This window comes from Mauremys reevesii, linkage group 1 (genome assembly GCF_016161935.1).
Source record: "Mauremys reevesii isolate NIE-2019 linkage group 1, ASM1616193v1, whole genome shotgun sequence".
Taxonomy (NCBI): Eukaryota; Metazoa; Chordata; order Testudines; family Geoemydidae; genus Mauremys; species Mauremys reevesii.
In genome coordinates this window covers 233,699,068-233,720,621 of record NC_052623.1, presented here as the reverse complement: position 1 = coordinate 233,720,621, position 21,554 = coordinate 233,699,068, and the positions used below count along the sequence as shown (strand labels likewise).

The following is a 21,554-nucleotide window of genomic DNA, read 5'->3' as shown; positions in this document are numbered from 1 at the left end:
GGAAACCTGCAACTTAGTTTGTAGGTTTATCAAGGACTTGTCATAGTAAAATGAGTCATGTGAGTATGATATAATCTTTCTTAGTATCAGAAGGGTAGCCGTGTGAGTCTGTATCCACAAAAACAACAAAGAGCCCAGTGGCACCTTAAAGACTAACAGATTTATTTGGGCATAAACTTTTTGGGTAAAAAAAAAAACCACTTCTTCAGATGTATGGCTTTCATAATCTTGGAAAGGTTTTCTTTTATCAGCACTGATCAGCCTTAAGACCATTTCTGATCTGATACACGCCAGTATATTTGCTATACTGGGATAGTATTGTCTTCCACAAGGAGTGTTAGGATGGATAGGCATGTTCAATGTGCCTTTGCTCTATCAATATGAAAAAAAGGCATGGTTTTTGGGGGGGAAAAGTTAGGTTTTAAACCTACACTCCAATTATTTGCATACTGTTGTTGGAAATCATTGTGGCATATACCTACCTGATGCAACATCTTCCACATGCTAGCTGAAATAATCCACGCATGAGCTTCCTCAGATTAATAATTACTAGGGACCTGTCTACAAGTGATTTCTAAACCTCTTACAACCAGCTAGTGCAAGATTCAACATTTGAAGACGTCACATGGAATATTAATTCTTCTAAAGTATTTTGGATACATTCACCAATTATTAACAATCGGACTTTTTTTAAACTTGTGACAGATATAATCTGGACAAAAATATTAATGTAAGAGAAATAACTGAATAAAAATTAAAATATATAAATTGGAAAGAGTCTTCATTTAATTAAGTTGTGACAGACGAAAACCCCAGTAACAAAATGTTGCAGTACAAATAGGTCAAATATGCTGATCTACATGCAATTTGTTAATGTTGCAGTCACAAATTGGATATGAGAAATGGGAGAAATATATGTAGTATTTCTGCTCATAAAAACGTTGGATATGCTGTTTAGACTCTGCAGTTCCTAGCAAAATTTAACATTATGTGAGAAATAATCTATCTTACTTATGAGAGTCTTTGTTATGGCCAATTAAAAAAAATTAGGAAGCACTGTCTGCACTAGACAACCAAAAAAAGAGGGACATTGTATATTAAAAATGGATCTGTCCCAGATTTGGCAGAACAAACAGCAGCACATAGTTTTGGTTGTGTTGTTCTTATTGCTCAGCACTTTCTAGGAGCAGCCAGCACATTGCAAGTTTGTGCCACGAAATGCCTGTTTTCCCCAATTATACACTTTTTGTGCAGAGTCCTGAATTTACTCTTTATTCTATATATTTCTATATCATTGTTTCAAGACCAAATACCTGCTACATTGTTGATTTTTAAAATTGCCATCAGAAATATTGTGTTAGGGAGCTGCTACTCGTGACTCAGTGGTTCAGGCTGTGTCAGGATCAGCCAAGTTATTAATGCTGGAAAATTGGCTAGTGCACAAGTCTAACCACTTGTTTGATAATGCGTTACAATATGTTGATCTGTATTAACGGACTACAACACTAAATATGGCTTATTAGCTCAATTCAGGTTTTCTTTTTAAATCAGTAAATATGTAGTGATGTCAGATTTCTTAAATTTAATAAACAGAATATTTTAATTTATTTATTATGCACATTTTTAGGGCACCTGTCACTGTTGTTTGAGCATCGTGAATGCAATTTACCAAAAACAAGAAAACACTTCCTCAATTAGGACTCAGTAATCTCTATCCCTACACCTCTGATAACACAGTCATCTTCAGGAAATCACATGTACAGGATAGTCAGCTAGGAGACTAGTTGTCACCAGAAATCCAACATCTATGGTTAGGAGAAAGTCTAAACACTGTTGTATTGGCCCCTAAAAATGACAAAATGCTGACTGATGTAGCTGTCTCAGAAGTAAATTCCAGAACTGACAGTCTATAGGACTGCATCGACAATAAGCTTTTTCTGAAATGTTCCTATGGTTGCTGTACAACTCCATCGGTCAGAGCATTCATCCAGACTGACCATCTAACCCTATTCAGAGAATGACATACTATTGTTTTCTAAAAGGTCATTCAAAGAACTGAAAATGAGACCATTCCCATTGACCACAACTACCTTGGCAGATCAAAGGGGGAGAATCTCTCATTTTACTTATTTCAGACACACAATCAACTCTTAAAAACTAATATACTGTAATTTTCTATCTGTGGAAAGCTTTAGCCAGCTTGGATTGAATAAGCTATCCTTATAAGCTTAAAAAATAAATAGGACTGAATAAAAAGCACTTTGTTAATTGCTTTGAAATTCTTTGGGGGAAAAAGTACTATATTAGTGTAAATATTAGTGTTTTTGTTAACATCTACACTCTCTGTATGACTTTTTAAATATGAACAAGCATTTTCTGACAGCATTTTAACTCTTTATCAGTTCATATCACTTGTACTTTTACCTATTATCATTTATTAAACTGTGATAGAAGAAAATCCCCAATAACAAAACATTGCATTACAAATTGGCCAGATATATTCATCTACATGCAATCTATTGAATGCTAACTAAGGCTCCAATCCTGCAAAGTTACACACATGTTTAACTTTACTACAAGTAGTCCCACCCAGCACTATTCATGCACAGTGGTAAAATTAAGAATGTAAATATTTGTATGCAGGATGGAGGCCAAAGTACTCCATAATTGAAAGAATAGGCCAAGTTTTCTTCTCTTGTACACATTCAAGCCAGTGAATAAAGGGAGAAGGGTGGTCAAAGTACAATATTTTTCATATAGGAAAAACAAACAAAAAATGCAATTGGAATAAAAACATTGTAAAAAGTTTTTATTTGGGATACCTTTTGTCATGGATGTACAATGCAATTATATGTTGTTTGCAATAGCTGTGTTGGTCTCGGGATATGAGAGACACAAACAAGATGGGTAATATCTTTTATTGGACCAACTTCTGTTGGTGGAAGAGACGGGCTTTTGAGCTACAAAGAGCTCTTCTTCATATCATGTGTGTAGCTCAAAAACCTGTCTCTTCCACCAATAGAAGTTAGTCCAATGAAAGATATTATCTTACTCACTTGGTCTCTCTCAATGTATTTATAAACATGGTCATGAGATTTTAATAATATGAATGAAACAATCTCACACCATAAAACTACACAATAGCTCGTGAATACTTTTTATGTTTGGTTCTATTTTAATAGTTTCTCCAATTGTCCTAATAAACAAACAGCAATGACAATTACTTGTTGGCTTTTTTGGACCAGCTGCTGTATGTGTTAACTTCCTAAAGCAAATCAAGCTTTTCTTCCATTTCCAGTTGTCTAGCAGATGCCATCCCATCCTTGCAGATGATGACCTGGCTTCAGTTAGACACACCTTTGTCACTTTTCCTTTGGACTACGACAATGGCATGAAGCCTTCAGACTTTAAGAAACTCTAACTAGTACAGGATGTTGCAGCACCTTTATTCAGCAACAAGGGTTACTCCTTCACTTTCTACACTGGCTTCCCGTAGAATATCATGTCAAATTCAAGATCTCACATTTTCTCTTAAAGGGGCTCAATGGCCGAGGTCCAGAATATCTAAAAGATCGCCTAAAGCTTTTGGAGGATTCTAGTCAACAACTCCATTTCTCAGGGACAGTGAAACTCTACAATAAGGGTAAAGCTGGCCTGTGAGGGAGACAGAACTTTCCTTGGGGCTAGTCTGAAATAGTAGAACAAACTGTCATAGGAACTAAGGATAATCACAAACCTCATTGACTTTTACTCCAAGTGTAAGATGCACTTCTTTGACCTTGCTTTCTCCAATATAAACACAGCAAGGTGTACAACTAAAAATAAAAACAAAACCCTATGAAAATAAATCACTTCTCCCCTGGGAGAAAGAATGAGAGAGCGAAGGAACCATATGTGACAGATGTTAATCACATCACTTTATGGATGGCTGGAAGACGCTCGGATCCTACGGTGACCAGAGCAGTATAGGAGCCTGAATAGATTAGAATAATCTTCGCTTATGACCTGCAGAGTCTGCCGGCGTTACTGCCTCAGGTGAATGTTTCATATCTGGCCACCAAGCACCAGAAATAGAACAGGCAGGAGGATGAGAGAGAAAGAGCTCAGATTTTGTTCCCACAGAGTACACGCTAATTACTTCTTTGCACTTATTTTTCTGGACTTGGTATGCCAGTTTTGTCTGCCGCTATTAAAGTCTTTTTGGCAAATCTATTTTGCCTTTGCTCTTCCCACTTCCTATATGGTTTGTTTTAGGCTGACGTATGTTGTTGGGGTATGTGGTATGGCTGGTGGGGGTTGGCAAGTGGGGTGTGTGCATTGGTGCTTGTGCATGAGGGAGTGTGGGTTAGGGTGACCAAGTATCCTGATTTTATAGGAAAAGTCCTGATATTCGGGGCTTTGTCTTATATAAGCTCCTATTACCTCCACCCCCCACCCCGTCCTGATTTTTCACACTTGCTATTTGGTCACCTTAGTGGGGGTTGTTGGTTACATGGGATGCAGGGTGTCTGCCTGTACCAGACATCCTTTGTTTTTAAAAGTGTTTGGGGGGGAGTGTGTGTAAAATAGCATGGTGGTGGTGGTGGGGGGGGGGTTACAGTTGTTTTCTATAGGGTGGCAGCTGGGCTTGGAGGGGTGTGCTAGGTGTGCTGTGGGTGTCCAGTGACAGTGTCGCTGTAGTTTCCGGGCTAGTGCTCTGTGTGCAGGTGAGCTGTGTTGTGTTGCTGGGGGCACTGGCATTGGAACGATTTGTATAGTGAGGGGTGCCGAGAGCCATTGAACCAAGCTGTAAACCCTGTAGATGATTGAAACTGCTTCAAGCAGGGGGTGCAGCCACACACCCCGGTTCCAGTCCCACTGTCTTGGGCTGCAGGGGGTGTCACGCTGGGGCGGGGGGCAGGGAACCGGGGTGCTGCGGAGGAGCGGGCCTCGGGGCCGGGGCGGGTCACACCACACGGGATCTGGGCTCCCGGCCCGGGACAGTCCGTCCCCTCCTCCCCCAGTCGCTCCCCGCGCGCGGCCAATGGCAGGCGGCCGTGGCGGGAGGTGTGTGCCAGTGCCTCATTTCCGGTACCTGTCAGCCAGCCTCCCCCGACCCAGCGCGAGACGGGCTGGGGCTGGTGGGCTCGCGCGCGGGGACGGTTGAGCGCGTGAGCCGAACTTCGCCGCCTCCAGAACTGATTCGCCCCCGTGCGGCCCGGGACGTCCGAGGGGCCGGGGCCGGCGCCGTGGCGGGGCAGCGGCGCTCACGGTACTGGCGGGGCAGCCTGGCTCTCGGGCTCGGGCTCAGGCGGCCGGGCTCGCCGTCTCTCCCTCCCTCCCTCCCTCCCACACGCGAGTGTTGTGGGGCGGCCGCGGCCCCTTCGCCGCCTTGTCCTGTCCCGTCCCGTCCCGAGGGCGGGTGTCGCGCTCTCGGCGGGCGGTGCGCGCGGGGCCGGGGCTGCGCTCGGTGTGAACGTGGCGCTGTGCCCCAGAGACTTTGCCGTGGCCCCCCGACAGCCGCCGCCGCCGCCGCGCGGGGTCACCCGGCCGCCCCGCAGAGGTCGGCGCGTGTCCCTGGAGGTCGGTGGAAGAACGGGGATGGAAACGGGGACTGCAGCCGGGACGCGCCGCAGGGGGCTCGGCGCCCTGGCACCCAGGCTGCCCCTTCGTGGTGCATCCAGAAGCGAACGGCTCTTGCCGGCTCGGGAGGCGCCGTGCGCACCTGGGGGAAGGTGCGGGGCTGGAGGGGCCGAGTGACTGGGCGAGGCAGGTTTTGCTAGTGGCGGGAGTCGTGTGTCCGCCGCGTGAGTAGGTGGGGGGTCGGCGGGTCCTTGACCTACATGTGCAACGTCAGCCTTCGCTGCTGCTGCGAAACCCTGGGCCTGCTCCCCTGGTTTGACAAGAAAAACGCGTCCCCTGCTACCTGCGGGGCTGGCTGAGGGCTCAACAAGTGAAGAGGGGCCGTGGAAACAGGCAGTCAGGGGCTTGACTTCATCGTCAGGCTCCAGCTTGTCCTACCGGTGCTCAAAATCTCTCCACGGGGAGAGGAGTTAGACAGGATGTGTCAAGGGGGATTATCTGGAATTAAGATACATGGGATCTCCATAGTACTCCAAGCCCCCGTCTGACTCCTGTGCAAGTAAGGAAGCATGCAAAAAGTTGTTTGTTTAAAAAAAAAATCTGTGCATGCGAGTTAGAGAATGTGTGTAGAATTTTTTCTTTTTCAATTTTTATTAGTAACTAAATTTTTATGCTATATGTGGGATGGAGGATATCAACCAGCAGGAACAGTCCTGGTAAAATGTACTGGGAGCTTCAGTCTGAGTTTAGAAGGTATTTTGCCATCCTCTGGAGACCACTGTCACACAAGGGTGCCAATTGTGGCTTTTGTGATATTTCTGCTAGGAAATAGACGGAGAACATAAACTTGGTTTGCCTAAATAAACCACCAAATAGCCATCAAATGTTAGTGACTTTTAGTACAGCCATATGGCCACTTTGATTTTGTGAGGATGAAAGTCTGAAACCAACCTTGGTCTCTTACTAGCAGTGTTTGAGAGCACTGGACAGGCAGCATGCTTGCCCTCTCCATGTAGGGAAGGAATACTTGAGGTAGTCACTTAAAGGAGGGGGGTGGGGGGAAAAGAGAGCGTGTTGCCAAGCAGCTGATTCCCTGAATTGCAATAATCACATCCTCTATAATCAGATGGAGTAGGGATTTTTGATTTCAGGATTTGCATGGTCAAATAGGTTAAGTTTTTATTTCCCCCTTCCCCCTTCTCTGTTACATTAGCTGCAAAATGCCCCCTTTTTCTTAAAAGGAGCTATGAAATGTAAGGAATGGCGCAGTGGCTGTGTTTCATTTGTGATTTCATATTGTCATGTTTTAACGTTTTCTGGCTGTCTGAGTGATGCTATGAATGTTATAGCTGGTGTGTGCCATAAATATAAAATATGTTGTTTTCTAGCAGAATAGCAGACAAGCCTAGGAGCAAGCCATTTCCAGTTTCTTTTTGAGAGTGGTTTACAGTGACCTCAGGGTGAGATGGTGTGTGATTCCAGAAAAATCCCTTTCCTTCAAAATTTCAACACTTGGAATACTTTTATTTTTCAGTTGCTTTCTCCTTTCACTTTCCTGCTGAGACTTGAGTTCAAGATTCTTTTTCCCATTCAAAAGAAACGTCTGTTGCAAGAAAAACATAGAATCCTTAACTTGTCTTGGCAGGTATAAGGATTGAGTTACAAATATTTTATGTTAAAAGGTGCTTATTTAGATGAAAACATTTTTATTAATAATTTGGGATTTTACACATTTTAAATTTAATCTTCAAGTAGCTTTTGCAAGTCACCTTTAAAGGCTCAGTTTCAATTTGTTTTCCCCTTTGGGTTGGGTGGATAAGGGAGTGGATTTAATCAAGTCATTATTTACATTAACATAATCTTTCATGGGTAGGAGTGTGTGTTTTTAACAGGCATTATAAAGGGTGTGAAAATTAAAAAACCCTATCTTAGAGGTGTGACTGGTATTCCAAAGGTCTATTATAAAGACAGAGTAAGAGAGTGTGTGTGTGTGCATGTGGGCAAGCTACTAGAGCAGGGGTTGGCAACCTTTCAGAAGTGGTGCGCCGAGTCTTCATTTATTCACTCTAATTTAAGGTTTCGTGTGCCAGTCATACATTTTAATGTTTTTAGAAGGTCTCTTTCTCTAAGTCTATAATATATAACTAAACTGTTGTTGTATGTAAAGTAAATAAGGTTTTTAAAATGTTTAAGAAGCTTCATTTAAAATTAAAATGCAAGCAACCCGGACTGGTGGCCAGGATCTGGGCACTCTGAGTGCCACTGAAAATCAGCTCACGTGCCGCCTTCGGCACACATGCCATAGGTTGCCTACCCCTGTACTAGAGTGATTACGTATAATCTTTAATACTGAAGAAAGATGCTTAATGTGGGTATAAGCATTTTTGGTTGGTAATAGATAAATAGCAGAATGCCACAAGGATTTCATTAAGGAAGGTTTTGATTGCCTTATTGGACAACCAGAATGCTAGTTGGGACCCCTCAGGGGGTCGCGAGGTTATTGCATGGGGGATCGCAAGCTGTTAACCTCCACCCCAAACCCCACTTTGCCTCCAGCATTTATAATGGTCTTAAATATTAAAAAAAAGTGTTTTTAATGTATAAGGGGGGGTCGCACTCAGAGGCATGGTATGTGAAAGGGGTCACCAGTACAAAAATCTGAGAATCCCTGGTCTTGACAGTCTTACAGGCGTATGTAGTCCCATTGATTTCATTGGGACTACTCATGTAAATATAAACACATGCATAAGTAGCATTACCAACCTCAAGCATTAATAAGTTACTCCTGTGGGAATTCTGCACCACTGCAATGCAGAATTTTGCAGAAATTAATGTGAGGTGGGCAGAGTTTCCTCCCCCCGGCAGAGATGTTGGCTGCCAGTAGGGGCTGCTGGACCTGGCAGAGCCCGGATTACAAATAGAAGACAAGGCTGGGGGGAGGGGGAGGGAACTGGAGGGTTCCCAGTAGCTGCAGTTCCCAGCATGCTCTAAAGGAAGAAGGCAGTGGTGTGTAGGAAACTCTGTGCAATCCTGGGACCCAGCATCCGGCTGTTTCTCCCTCTGAATCCCTGGGCTCTGGGGGGGCAGGGGCTGTATGAGTGTCTGGGCTTGTGGGGGAGGGAGCGACTGGGAGAGGGGTGTGAGTAGAGTGACCAGATGTCCTGATTTTATAGGGACAGTCCCAATTTTGGTTTTTTTTTTTCTTATATAGGCTCCTATTACCCCCCACACCCTGTCCCGATTTTTCACATTTGCTGTCTGGTCACCCTAGGTGTGAGTGTCTGGCCTCCGGCTGGGCTCTGAGGGAGAGGAGGCAGAGAAGCAGGAACTGGGTTGTCATAGGGGTTTCTTTAATTATATACTCCTGGGGGAATTTTTGTGTGTTTGTATTGTTACAGACCTACTTGCTGACAGATATTTTCAAATAAATTACCCAAATAATTGAAAGTGGTGTGATTATATAATGTTATTTTGACAAATAAAATTTGCAGAATTTTAAAACATTGTGTACAGAATTTTAATTTTTTGGTGCAGAATTCCCCCAGGAGTAAGAAGTCGTGTGATATTTTTTAATTATATTTTTTAATGTCAATGTTTTTGAGGTGTTTTTATGGTTCATTCAGTTCATGTTTTCAAATTTTTACCTGTAACCGTGAGGTTTAGAGACTTGTGATTTCTATAATCACTAGACTCCAGGAGCTCAGGCTTTATAAAAATACCAAATATCATGAGATTCTTAATAAAACTGCAAGAGTTGACAATACTATACAGTGATTAAGGCTTCAATATTGTAGTTATTTAAAATACTAGAGGAAACTAGGTATGTGTTCTCCAGCAAGCAGATGAAGTATATCTGATTGAGGTCTGCAAAAGTATGAAGAATCTGTGAAAAGATACACTCAAGGATCTACAACCTATCCCTCAGTCTCACAGACCTTGGGAGACAGGCCAGTCCTTGCTTACAGACAGCCCCCCAACCTGAAGCAAATACTCATCAGCAACTACACACCACACAACAAAAACACCAACCCAGGAACCAAACCCAGCTACAAACCCCGGTGCCAACTCTGTCCACATATCTATTCAAGGGACACCATCATAGGACCTAACCACATCAGCCACACAATCCAGGGCTCATTCACCTGCACATCTGCCAATGTGATATATGCCATCATGTGCCAGCAATGCCCCTCTGCCATGTACATTGGCCAAATCGGACAGTCTCTATGCAAAAGAATAAAATGGACACAGATCTGACATCAGGAATCATAACATTCAAAAACCAGTAGGAGAACACTTCCATCTCTCTGGTCATTTAATAACAGACCTCAAAGTGGCAATTCTTCAACAAAAAAACTTCAAAAACAGACTCCAACATGAAGCTGCAGAACTGGAATTAATTTGCAAACTAGATACCATCAGATTAGGCCTGAATAATGACTCAACCACTCCCAATCTTTACAAAACCTAAACTTAGTAGGGAGAAATTAGTATTGGGGAAATTGTTACTCACACCTTCTTGTCAACTGTCTGTAATGGGCCACTTTCTTACTACTTCAAAAGTTATTTTTCCTCCCTTGGTATCCTGCTGTTAATTGATTTATCTTGTTAGATTGACCTAACACTTGGTAAAGCAACCCCCATTCTTTCATGTATTTATACCTGCTTCTGTATTTTTTACTTCATACATCTGATGAAGTGGGTTCTAGCCCACGAAAGCTTATGTCCAAATAAATTCGTTAGTCTCTAAAGTGCCACAAGGACTCCTCGTTTTTTTTTTGCTATTACAGACTAACACGGCTACCACTGAAACTACAAGTACTTTTCCCTGCTTAAGTCATTTTGTAAATTCTGAGATTATTGAAGAAAAAAATATGCTAAAGTGCCACTATTTATTTTATTTTAAAGAAAAAACACAGCCCAGAATTTATGAAGAGCTCTACAGTAACCAGTCTGCACATGAAATGGAAGGGGAACAGATTATGGCAGCTGATTTCTGTTTCAATCTTCCAAGCGGTTGCTATAAACAGTGAGTAAAATATATTCTTATAAATTATGAGAACTACCTTAACAGAATCCTTTGAAGGTTTAAGGGAGAAAACAGTTGAGGAAGAATTTATGTACAAAGTAGTTAACATGTATAGTCAATTTACAAGGGAAGAAATATGAGCAAGAAATACAAATAAATAGTTGAACGGTGAAAAGGAGGTGAGTGAATGTAAATAGATATTCTGGCTTCCTTATACCTGTTGCTGTGCAATTCTTTATTTTCCTCTGCAGAAGTAAGGTAAATGCCTGATTTTTGTGAAACTCTGAATATGCTTAATTTTTTTATTAAATCAGCTAGAATTGAGGACCTCATGGTATCAAGTCTATAAAATGAAATTTTAAGTCTGTGGGTCTGATCTGACAGAATGCTGAGCACCTTTTTAGTGAAAGTGCTCTGCCCCCTTCAGGATAGAGCTCTAAATCACCACTTTTATTAAAAGTATTAAATATGATTTTGGCTTTTTATTTTATTTTATTTAAATACATGTTAGGTGTACTGTAGTTTGTAGTGTAAAAATATTATACACTGAAGTATTGCCAAACCTGATTCTACTTCTTCTACCAGATTTAATAATTTCTACTTATGTAATATTTGTTTTATATAAAAGTGTTTTTTTATAAATGTTTAAAAATCTCTTTGGAAATATCACTGTTGTGTTCAGTTATTGTCTCTGATAACGGACCTAGGTGTAGGGTAATGTTTGTTGTTTGAATGTTTGTGTTTTTAATATGTACACAAATGAGTTGTGGAAAGAGAGCCATTCTGACATTTCCATTAACTTGGAGGTCAAAAGATTAGAAGTGGAATCTGTTAATATAGGAATAGTACACAAAGTTGGACTTGATTTAAACTAATTGTTATGAGTTCAAATCTGTTTTAGGTTATGCCTGTGGAAATGTTAACAATATGGAATAGTTTTCAAAATACTTGTGCATCAAGCTATGAATTCCCATACAAAGGATAATACAAACTACAGAGCCCAGGGATCTGTAACTGAATGAACTCATGTTTGAGTTGATATTTTAAGTCCGAATGGGAAGCTTAGAAAATAAATTTCCTGCCGTAAGAAGTTCACAATGTAAAATTATCACATTGCAGTTAAGAGTTGAGGTGTGATGGCAATTGGAAATCTTGAATGTGGGTAGGCTGCGTAGGCAGATGTCTCCAGACTCCTAAAATACATAAGGAAGCCAGCATGTACTTCCTTTAATAAAGGATCAGTAATAATTGCCTACTGGTAACATGGTAAGAGAATAATAATTGTTGTATTATATGCAAATGAGCCAATTATAGAGTAAGTTCTTACAAAACTCATCCAAGGTGGCGTAAAATATCTGAGGTACAGTTTATTAAGCATTTTACTCACTTTGGTGAGTGGGAACTCTCATGAATAGTCCCAGTGGCATCAGTGGGACTTCTTGCTTCATAAGAGTAACCTAAATGATTTGGATTGAAAGTAAAAATTGATCATTTGAAATGGCTTATACTGTATGGATAGGTCTTTGGGCAGGAACAGTCTTCTTGTTGTGTATGTCTGTACAGTGCCTAGCGCAGTGATGCCGTCATTGTTGATATGGGGTCGCTAGGTGCTATCCCAATAAAAATAATTGTAATATTTATGGTATAATATATGACTATAGAGTTACATTGGAATTTTTTCGCTCATCTAACATGAAAAGAGCAGTTAATAGACAATTCTGTGTAGGTAGCAGTCTGCTGAAGGAAAACTACCCATTTGCAACCTAGGAAGATGATAGGTTTCAGAGTAGCAGCCGTGTTAGTCTGTATCTGCAAAAAGAACAGGAGTACTTGTGGCACCTTAAAGACTAACAAATATATTTTAGCATGAGCTTTCGTGAGCTGCAGCTCACTTCTTCGGATGCATAGAATGGAACACGCAGACAGGAGATATTTATACATACAGAGAACATGAAAAGGTGGAAGTATGCATACCAACAGGAAGAGTCTAATCAATTGAGATGAGCTATCATCAGCAGGAGGAAAAAAAACTTTTTGAAGTGATAATTAAGATGGCCCATAGAAGGTGTGAGGAGAACTTAACATAGGGAAATAGATTCAATTAGTGTAATGACCCAACCATTCCCAGTCTCTGTTTAGGCCACAGTTAATTGTATCTAGTTTGCATATTAATTCAAGTTCAGCAGTTTCTCTTTGGAGTCTGTTTTTGAAGTTTTTTTGTTGCAAAATTGCCACCTTCAAGTCTGTCACTGAGTGGTTAGAGAGGTTGAAGTGTTCTCCCACTGGTTTTTGAATGTTATGATTCCTGATGTCAGATTTGTGTCCATTTATTCTTTTGCGTAGAGACTGTCCAGTTTGGCCAATGTACATGGCAGAGGGGCATTGCTGGCACATGATGGCATATATCACGTTGGTAGATGTGCAGGTGTACGAGCCCCTGATGGCGTGTCTGATGTGATTAGGTCCTATGATGGTGTCACTTGAATGGATATGTGGACAGAGTTGGCATCGGGCTTTGTTGCAAAGATAGGTTCCTGGGTTAGTGTTTATGTTGTATGGTGTGCGGTTGCTGGTGAGTATTTGCTTCAGGTTGGGAGGCTGTCTATAAGCGAGGACTGGCCTGTCTCCCAAGATCTGTGAGAGTGAGGGATCATCTTTAAGGATAGGTTGTAAATCTTTGATGATGCGCTGGAGAGGTTTTAGTTGGGGGCTGTAGGTGATGGCTAGTGGCGTTCTGTTATTTTCTTTTTTAGGCCTGTCCTGTAGTAGGTGGCTTCTGGGTACTCTTCTGGCTCTGTCAATCTGTTTTTTCACTTCAGCAGGTGGGTATTGTAGTTTTAAGAATGCTTGATAGAGATCTTGTAGGTGTTTATCTCTGTCTGAGGGATTGGAGCAAATACGGTTGTATCTTAGAGCTTGGCTGTAGACAATGGTGTGGTGTGTCCGGGATGGAAGCTGGAGGCATTTAAGTAAGTATAGCGGTCAGTGGGTTTCCGGTATAGGGTGGTATTTATGTGACCATCGTTTATTAGCACAGTAGTGTCTAGGAAATGGACCGCTTGTGTGGATTGGTCTAGGCTGAGGTTGATGGTGGGATGGAAATTGTTAAAATCACAGTGGAATTCCTCGAGGGCTTCTTTTCCATGAGTCCAGATGATGAAGATGTCATCAATGTAGCGCAAGTAGAGTAGGGGCGTTGGGGAACGAGAGCTAAGGAAGCGTTGTTCTAAGTCAGCCATAAAGGGTACCCGCATGGCCCCTCAGTATGCCAAATCCACTTCAAAAATCTCATTTGCTTGAGATTTGTAAAGATAGCTGGGGTTTGACACTTGATGCAGATGTGACAGGTGTGAAAAGGATCGATCTAATCTAGCTATCTTTAAAAAAATGTTTGAATATTGGATACTTTAGGATTTATTAAATAAGGTTGGAAACTAGTTTCCAGTCTTAGGCTTCCATATTGTGTCAAAAATTATATTGTTGCAGCAGGCATCATTAGATGGTGCTCTTACATGTAGTCTTCCAAGTTCTTTTTCTTGGTGTGTAAGAAAAATTTCAGTCTTGGGAAGACATGCTGTGATAGTTCATTTTTGATATGGCAGATTTTGCGTAGAGGCAATAGTTCAAGGAGAGGGAGCTGTGTGACTAGTAAGAGAGTTCGCTTTCTGCCTTGGTCTCTGATTAGAGTCTATTCTTGAGACAAAGTGCGTTTCCAGTTCTCACAAGACAATCTGTGTTTGAGGACTCGGGTATGTGTGTAAATAAAACAAGTTACATTTAGAGTATACCCAGACTCTGTGTTGCTGATTTATCCTCCACTAGGAAGCTGACCTGCAAAGCCCTGGACATCCACTACTGGCAAGGGGTGACACTAGTGTCAGAATGACATACTCGAGTTGGAAGAAGGAGCAACAATATAACTTTTCTGCAATGCATTTGCCACTAGAGATAAGACTATAAATGTGGCAACACTTTCAAACCTGATTGCCAAGAGTTTTGCTTCTAAATTTGTATTTTATGTACCTAAATTTAAGTGGCCTGATTTTTCAGGCGTGCCAAGCACCCACAAACCCCACTGGAGCTATAAAAATGCTGCATTACTTGTTGCAAGAAAAGTCCTATTGCCCTGAAAGAAACATTCCGTATAAGGGTCTGTTTATCTGGTAGCTAATCACTTGTTTTACCTCCCTTCTGCATAGTTTAAAATAATCCTTTTGTTTAAATGGGAGGGGGTATCCTGTATCTTTTTCTGCTACCCACACAAGTATCAAATGGAACTTAACTTTTCAGCCAACATCTTTGGATCTATAGCACAGTCCTGGGTCTGAATCTTAAATTGAAACAGTAATGTTATCAGCTGCAATGCCTTAGTAAAATGAATAAAAACTACTGTACAAATGTTTAGGGCCAGTGGAAACTTGGTTTCTGTTCCCAGCTCTTGCCCGAGGTCACTCGGGAAGTCAGTTCCCCATCTATAAAAATGAGGTTAAAATACTGACCTCCTTTATAAAGTACTGTGAGACCATTAAGCCAATACCATGTTATCTAAGAAGTGAGGCATTATCCATCAAATAATTCAAAGGATAAGCAGAGGCCTCAGATGTCAGTGAAATAACTGGCTATGGTTTGGCATCTTTACTTCTGGAGTGGCGAGAGTCTTGTGATCGCTGTACTGTATTGAGTGACATGATATAGAACTATGATATCATGTATCCAAGAATCATATCCTCTATTTGACATCTTAGTTGCTTGAAAGTGTGATAATTTTGTGTCCATTTGCTAAAAAATGTGGATTCATTACACTTGTGCTTATCATCAACTATCAGCCCAGCAATGCTAATTCTAATGCAAACTTTATTTTCAAATAGCTTGTTTATGGTAGGGGAAAGTTTCTCATGCTAAGATTTCTAGCTTACTGGAAACAAAATGGGTGTTTTCTTGCACAGAAGACTTCATTCAAAGGGGAAATTTGGTTTCACATTCCACAAAGCAAGGAAAGTTTGTATTTAACACATTATTTCTGTTTAAACATAGTAGAACAGCAGGCTCCTATTACTGTGTTCTACACAAGAACATTATGAAGGAACCAGTTAAACTGGCAGCACAGTGAGAACACAAGCAAACCAAGCAGACTTTATAGCCTTGGACATTAGAATTTGTTTAGCGTGGGGAAGAGAATGATGACTAGAACACTGTGATTTACCCCCCCCCCATTCTGAAAGTTACTATGGGATCTTTAACTTCCACCAAAACAAATGGTCAAAAAGGACCTTCACGTAGTATCTTGTTTGAAGGATGGTAATTCTAATAGCACATAATCCTGTTGCTAAACTGAAATCAAGTGTGCCATTTAGTATCAGTAGGTAAAGGAATACAATTTACCAGTAGTATAAAACCACAGAAAGTACACAGTGCAGTCATTCTCTGCTCAGTCTTGTTAAGTGTTTTCCAGAAACAGATGTAAATTCCACTGTAGCTTTTCAAATTGTGAATAATCCTGGTGTGTTGTGTTTAGTGATGAATCATGCAGGAGGTTGCAGATGATGTGAAGAGTGCAGCTGTGCAGAGACTGGGGAAGCTGAGATAGAAGACTGGAGTACCCGGGGGAAGAAGATGATGATCTGAGAGTAGATTGGCATGCCAGTGAGGGAGGGAAGAAGTCAGCTGGGAAAGAAGATTGAGGGTGAAGGAGTAAAGTTAAGACTGAGGTCTGAAGTTGGGGGTTGGGGGTAGGAAGTGAAGGCTGGGAAAGAGTACTGAGTTAAACTGACAAATATTGGAGTGCTACTGTGAAGTGAGCTCAGAGAAAATTGCAGCATTGGATGACAGAGAAAGTGTGATTGTCCAAAAGTGACAGAATTTGCACTGTTGGAGAGGAGGCTAAGATGAAAGCAATAGGGAAAATTGCAGCACTGTGTGTGTGTGTGTGAGAGAGAGAGAGAGAGCACGCGCAGGAGCTGATCTGAAAACATTGACTGCAGTAGTGGGCTGTTTTGGGTTGAGGAGGTGCTGAACACAGAGGTTTGGGAGGGCTGTTTTGGCAATAGTTGATCAGATCTGAAAGCAGGGACTAGACTTCAGTTTCTGGTTATGGATGGGGGAGTAGGTAAGAGTGGAAAGATTGAGTAAAAGCTCTTAAGTATGGTGGATGCTGAAAGTAATGAACTTAATGCCAAAGGAGTGAGAAAGCGGAGACCTTGTCTACACTGCACATTTCTTTGATATAACTGATGTGGCTATAGGGTGTGAATAATACACACCCCGTGAGTGATTAAGTTATACCGACTAAATGTAGGTGTAGACAGCACTATGTCAGTGAGAGATCTTCTCCTGCCAACATAGCTACCACTGCTCACGGAGGCAAGAGTTAAGTCGACGGGAGAGCTCTCTCTCCCATCAACTTAGAGCGTCTCCACTACAACTGCGCCGCTGTAAGTGCTGTAGTGTAGATGTAGCCTAAAATACAGCATAGTTCAATGTGTTTAAAACAGAATATTGTTTTAAACAGATTACCTTATGCATCTTTTTCTTAGTTTTCCATGACTATTTATTATAAAAAATAGAACAAGAATTAATGAATACTATAACAAAACAAAATCCAAAGAACTTTATTCAGAAAAGTTTTGCCACTGGATTGTCTGTCAAAGCTAGTTTTTGCCTTCAGGTCAGAAGTCCTAAACCGAAAGTGAATATTTAACCACTCTTCCAAGGACAGCCAATAATCTTTTCACCTAATGGAGCATGAGATTACAGGGGCAAAAACAAGGACCCTCAACAGCTATAACATATTTCAAGTGTTAAAATAACATCAGGTTTCCCAAGCACAGTTTATGGATTCTACAAACCACAGTAAGTGGAGAACACTTTCTGAATAGCCAATAAAAAAAGGTCAGTACCCAATGTGGAAATATGCTCTCTAAGTTATTATACCATATCAAGGTTGTTCTTAATGTATATTAAAACAGCTAAGAATAAAGGTAGATTAAATTCCTGCTTTCTATACTTGCACAGTCTTATAGAACAGATTAATACACTACTTTCTTTTATTACTTATTAAAAATAACTTGCATAATATTCTGAATTTAAGTCATTCTTTAAAAGCATGTTTCCCACTCCTACAATTTTATGATCTAAGTAAACAAAATGGACTGAGAAAATTAATCATCCAATAAATCATTAACAGCTATTTGATATCTACAAAATACTGCATCATGATTGTATTAAGTACCACAGTGAAACTTATTTTGGTCCACCAATATTAACTGAAACTTTCTTACACAAATGCATTCAAATGTTCTGAGGTCTGAAGTCAAATGTTCAAGAGAGACTGCAAAATTTCTATTAGTGGAGCTGTTCCCTGACCAGTTAGTAGTGAGCTGAGTGTGTCCTGCTCATCTATAGATAAGTGGCAGATAACATGAGGACAACAGCAACTATCTGAATTTGTGGTATTTTTCCATGATCATCTCCCTAAGCATCTAGCTTAGGATTCCCTTATGATATGGATGCACCTCCTGACCTGATCTCCATTTCTGCAAAAAGGAGGGACTGTAGTGATCAAGGCCTAGGGTTGTACCACACTAAGGTGAGATGTAGTTGGTTTTACCGTCAGAAAATTCCTTTCCTATCATGTTAGTTAAAATGGCTGCAATCATGTAGGCATAGTAAGTAAGTATGCCCACAAAGCCTTCATGTTGTACACTTGTGTAGCAGCAAAGGATTCATCTTTGATTATATAGCTGCAAGTTATGAGTAAAAAAATTTACACAATTTAGAAGCCAAAAAGTAATGTTGTAATGTTTGTTTTTAGTGCAGCAAGAATTCTTAGTTCTGAGAATAAATGATTGTCAATCCCATCAGTAAAGAATCTCTGTGCTGTATTGTACATCCAGTGCTGATGAAAATAATGACCTGCAAAGACAAAGCAAAATGTGTCCCTCTTAATTCAGATTTAGTTTGTGAGTAAACATTTTTTAGATATATGTGGCCTGAAAAGTGTTATATTGGTACAAAATATTAGAGGTTGAATAAGAAGCAATTTCAGAAATAATCGGAATCCTACACTTAGTAAACAAAATTAATTCTGTAGCTTTTTAAAATCAATACGCTCTCTCTAAAATCACTTTACAATTCCTGTTGTCAGTAAGAATGACCATGGCACTTTTGCATCCTATGTACATTTCACAGTTCTAGTGTCTTTTAGACTAATACCCCATCTAGAGTATTTTTGTTTGATTATATGTAACAATGCGGTTAACTTTGTTGTTGGGAAATAACCCATTTCCCCCAGTTTGTTTATTCAAATGGCGCTGCAATTTTAAATCCACCTGAACTTATTTTTAACAAATGTAATGAAAATGCACTGTATAAGATACACATTTTTTCCTTTAAAGCAGTATAGCAAAATTGGAGGGTGTGATGTTTTTTGAGGCACCCTGGGCTCTGAGTCACCTTGTTGCTACCTGCTTCCTGTGTGGGTGTTAGGTCCCAGACACAACCAGCCTTTTCAGCCACTCAAGCACTCTCCTGTGAGCTAAACCAGTTCTGCCTTTTCTCTGTGGATTGACAGCAGATGCACTTCAGCCCCCGAGTCCCTTCAGTGTGTCCCTCTGGGGTATCCAGCCCCTGACTGCTGGATACTCATAGATATCCGAAATCCCTCTGTCCCCAAAGAAGCAGTGTAGCCCAGTTTACAAGTTTCACCTTAGTCCACTGCTCCTGTATCACATACAGCCTTGAGTTTGAGTATAGTAAAACAAAAGGAAATTTATTTTATGAAAGAAGAGAGATTCAAATAGAAAATGCTATATTCGGTGTAGTGAGTTTGTCAGGTCTGAGACAGGAGCTGCTTTTAAAGAACAGTGAGCCTTTTGCTGGTTAGCATTAGTATGGGCCTCTGTGTCACAGAGGGTTTACATTTTGCATATTTTAAGTGATTATTCGGTTGGTAAACTCTTTATAATTTCAATCACCACTGAAATGCAGATTGTATTTACTATTTGCCATTGAAGAGCTTGATCCCTCAAAGACTTAAGCACGTGCATAACATTACACAGCTGAATAGTTTCACTGGCCTGCATTCATAAAAGTGCTTTGGTGCCTAAACCCCAGACTTAGGTGGCTAAGTCCCGGAGCTAGGCTCCACTGTGATTCAGAAAACTCCCACTGGAACCTATAGGTGCCTAAACTCACTCTGCCTACATTTCTGCAGTAAAAAGTTCCTTAGTTGCCTGTTTCTTCCTCTAAGCCTCACTCTGGGTCTTGGGACTCCTAATTCCCGCCTGAGCCCCACAGTGATTCATGAACCGAGGGAAGATAAGCATTCAGCTGTCTAATTCATGCTGGGCCTGATCCAGTAGGTGTGCACAGAGGCATGCTTTTGTTTGTATGTGATTTTGAATTTCAAAAAGTTTGAGATTTTTATGGCTGCTAGGGTAGACTGGAGATTTTAGAACAAGAGTTTTAACCAAGTATAATCACTTGGGGCTGGCTCTAGTTCTGGAGGATCTTGAGTATTAGGAACATTGTAAGGGGATAGGGACCTGAAACAACATTGGAAAGAAGGGGCAGAATCAGAAAAAGTACATCTGGAGAGGGGAAATGAGGAAACTAGTAGAAAAATCCAGCTGGGATGGGGCAGGTGGGAGGGTCCTGTAGGTAGTCCTACCTTGAGAATTGTGACTGAACTAGAGAGAGAGCATCAGAGGGCACTGAGTGCTAAAAGAGAAGGGTCACAGCTACAGAAAATGGTATTGGTACACTTGTCTCTAGCCAGCTGTTTTGTTTTCATGTAGAAATTGTGAAATAATCTTACCTTTCTTTTTTTTTTTAATTGTGTACAGTTTAGTCTTCTACACTGTTAATATGATGTGCAGGATCTTTATGCTGACAAGCCAACCAGTAGTGGCTCAAGAGCACGAGTACCAGCCTCAGGGTAGACTATAAGAACCAGGATACAAACCTCAAATTGGTTGAGAGTTCTATAACTAGGTTTCACCAACCAATTATCAAGTGTAAATTCCTCAGTTGCTGTTACAGCCTGAACATGGAGTCACACAGTCCCCTTGGGTACTCTGATCTGTTTTGTCACCCAGGTAATATTTGTGATAGGTGGTTTCTTATACCATGAATCACAGCAGTACTCGGGTTATTTCCAGTCCCAATGGGCCAGTTGCTTACCCCAGGTCAATTGCACTTTAGATCTCACACCAAAGACACTTGTAGCCAATCCTATAATAAGCTATCAAAAGATTTATTACACAGAAAAAGAAATCAACAGTTATTTACAAGGTTAAAGCAGGTAAACATTCATACACAAATGAGTTATAATTTTAAGTTTCTAAGGGCAATAGAGGCTGCTGTAATAAGCAAGATCTATGCCTTTGTCTTACCAGGCCAAGCAGCTGGAGATCTCTTGCTTATGCCAAGAAAACTTGTCCCCAGAGTCCAAGCAGCAATGAGATCCAGTTCCTTCTTGTTAGGGGTTTTCATTCCCTCACACCCTCCCCCCTCTCTGTGCTTTGAGCTGTAAACTCAGCTGATGGGAGAGATTCGCTTGCAAGACTCATCTTGGGGGAGGGGGGTGTTTGTAAACTAGCAAAGTCTTTTGTTTTCTTTAATATTTTTCCATTCTAGTCCATCTGGTGTCGATGAGCCTTTCTTGTTGGGCAGGACATAACACCATCTGTTGGAGACCAGCACTTCACACTAATGCCTTTCTCCTGTCTGGTGATTTACAGTTACAGAGGCTTACAATGTGAACACCCCAATATTACTTTACAGTATGGGATACAGATGTTATAAGTGAGATTATTGAATGCCTGTGAGTTGCAGCATGCATTAAAGTCTAAATATTAAACAATTCTAATACCTATTTTAACAATACTAACACAAAAGTGAGCTAGACTGATTTCAGCTATATATTTGTCCATATTCAGTTGTGGCATGGGGACCCTTGCATGGT

At 40.9% G+C, this 21,554-nt stretch overlaps 1 long non-coding RNA gene across 1 annotated transcript; it reads left to right on the top strand.

Annotated features, from left to right (window-relative positions):
* Positions 1 to 5,027: 5,027 nt before the first annotated feature.
* On the top strand, positions 5,028 to 14,647 carry LOC120406212. The gene is made up of 3 exons (XR_005599140.1): positions 5,028 to 5,251; positions 10,471 to 10,591; positions 14,414 to 14,647. It is a non-coding gene; the product is annotated as an uncharacterized LOC120406212 (long non-coding RNA).
* Positions 14,648 to 21,554: the final 6,907 nt, after the last annotated feature.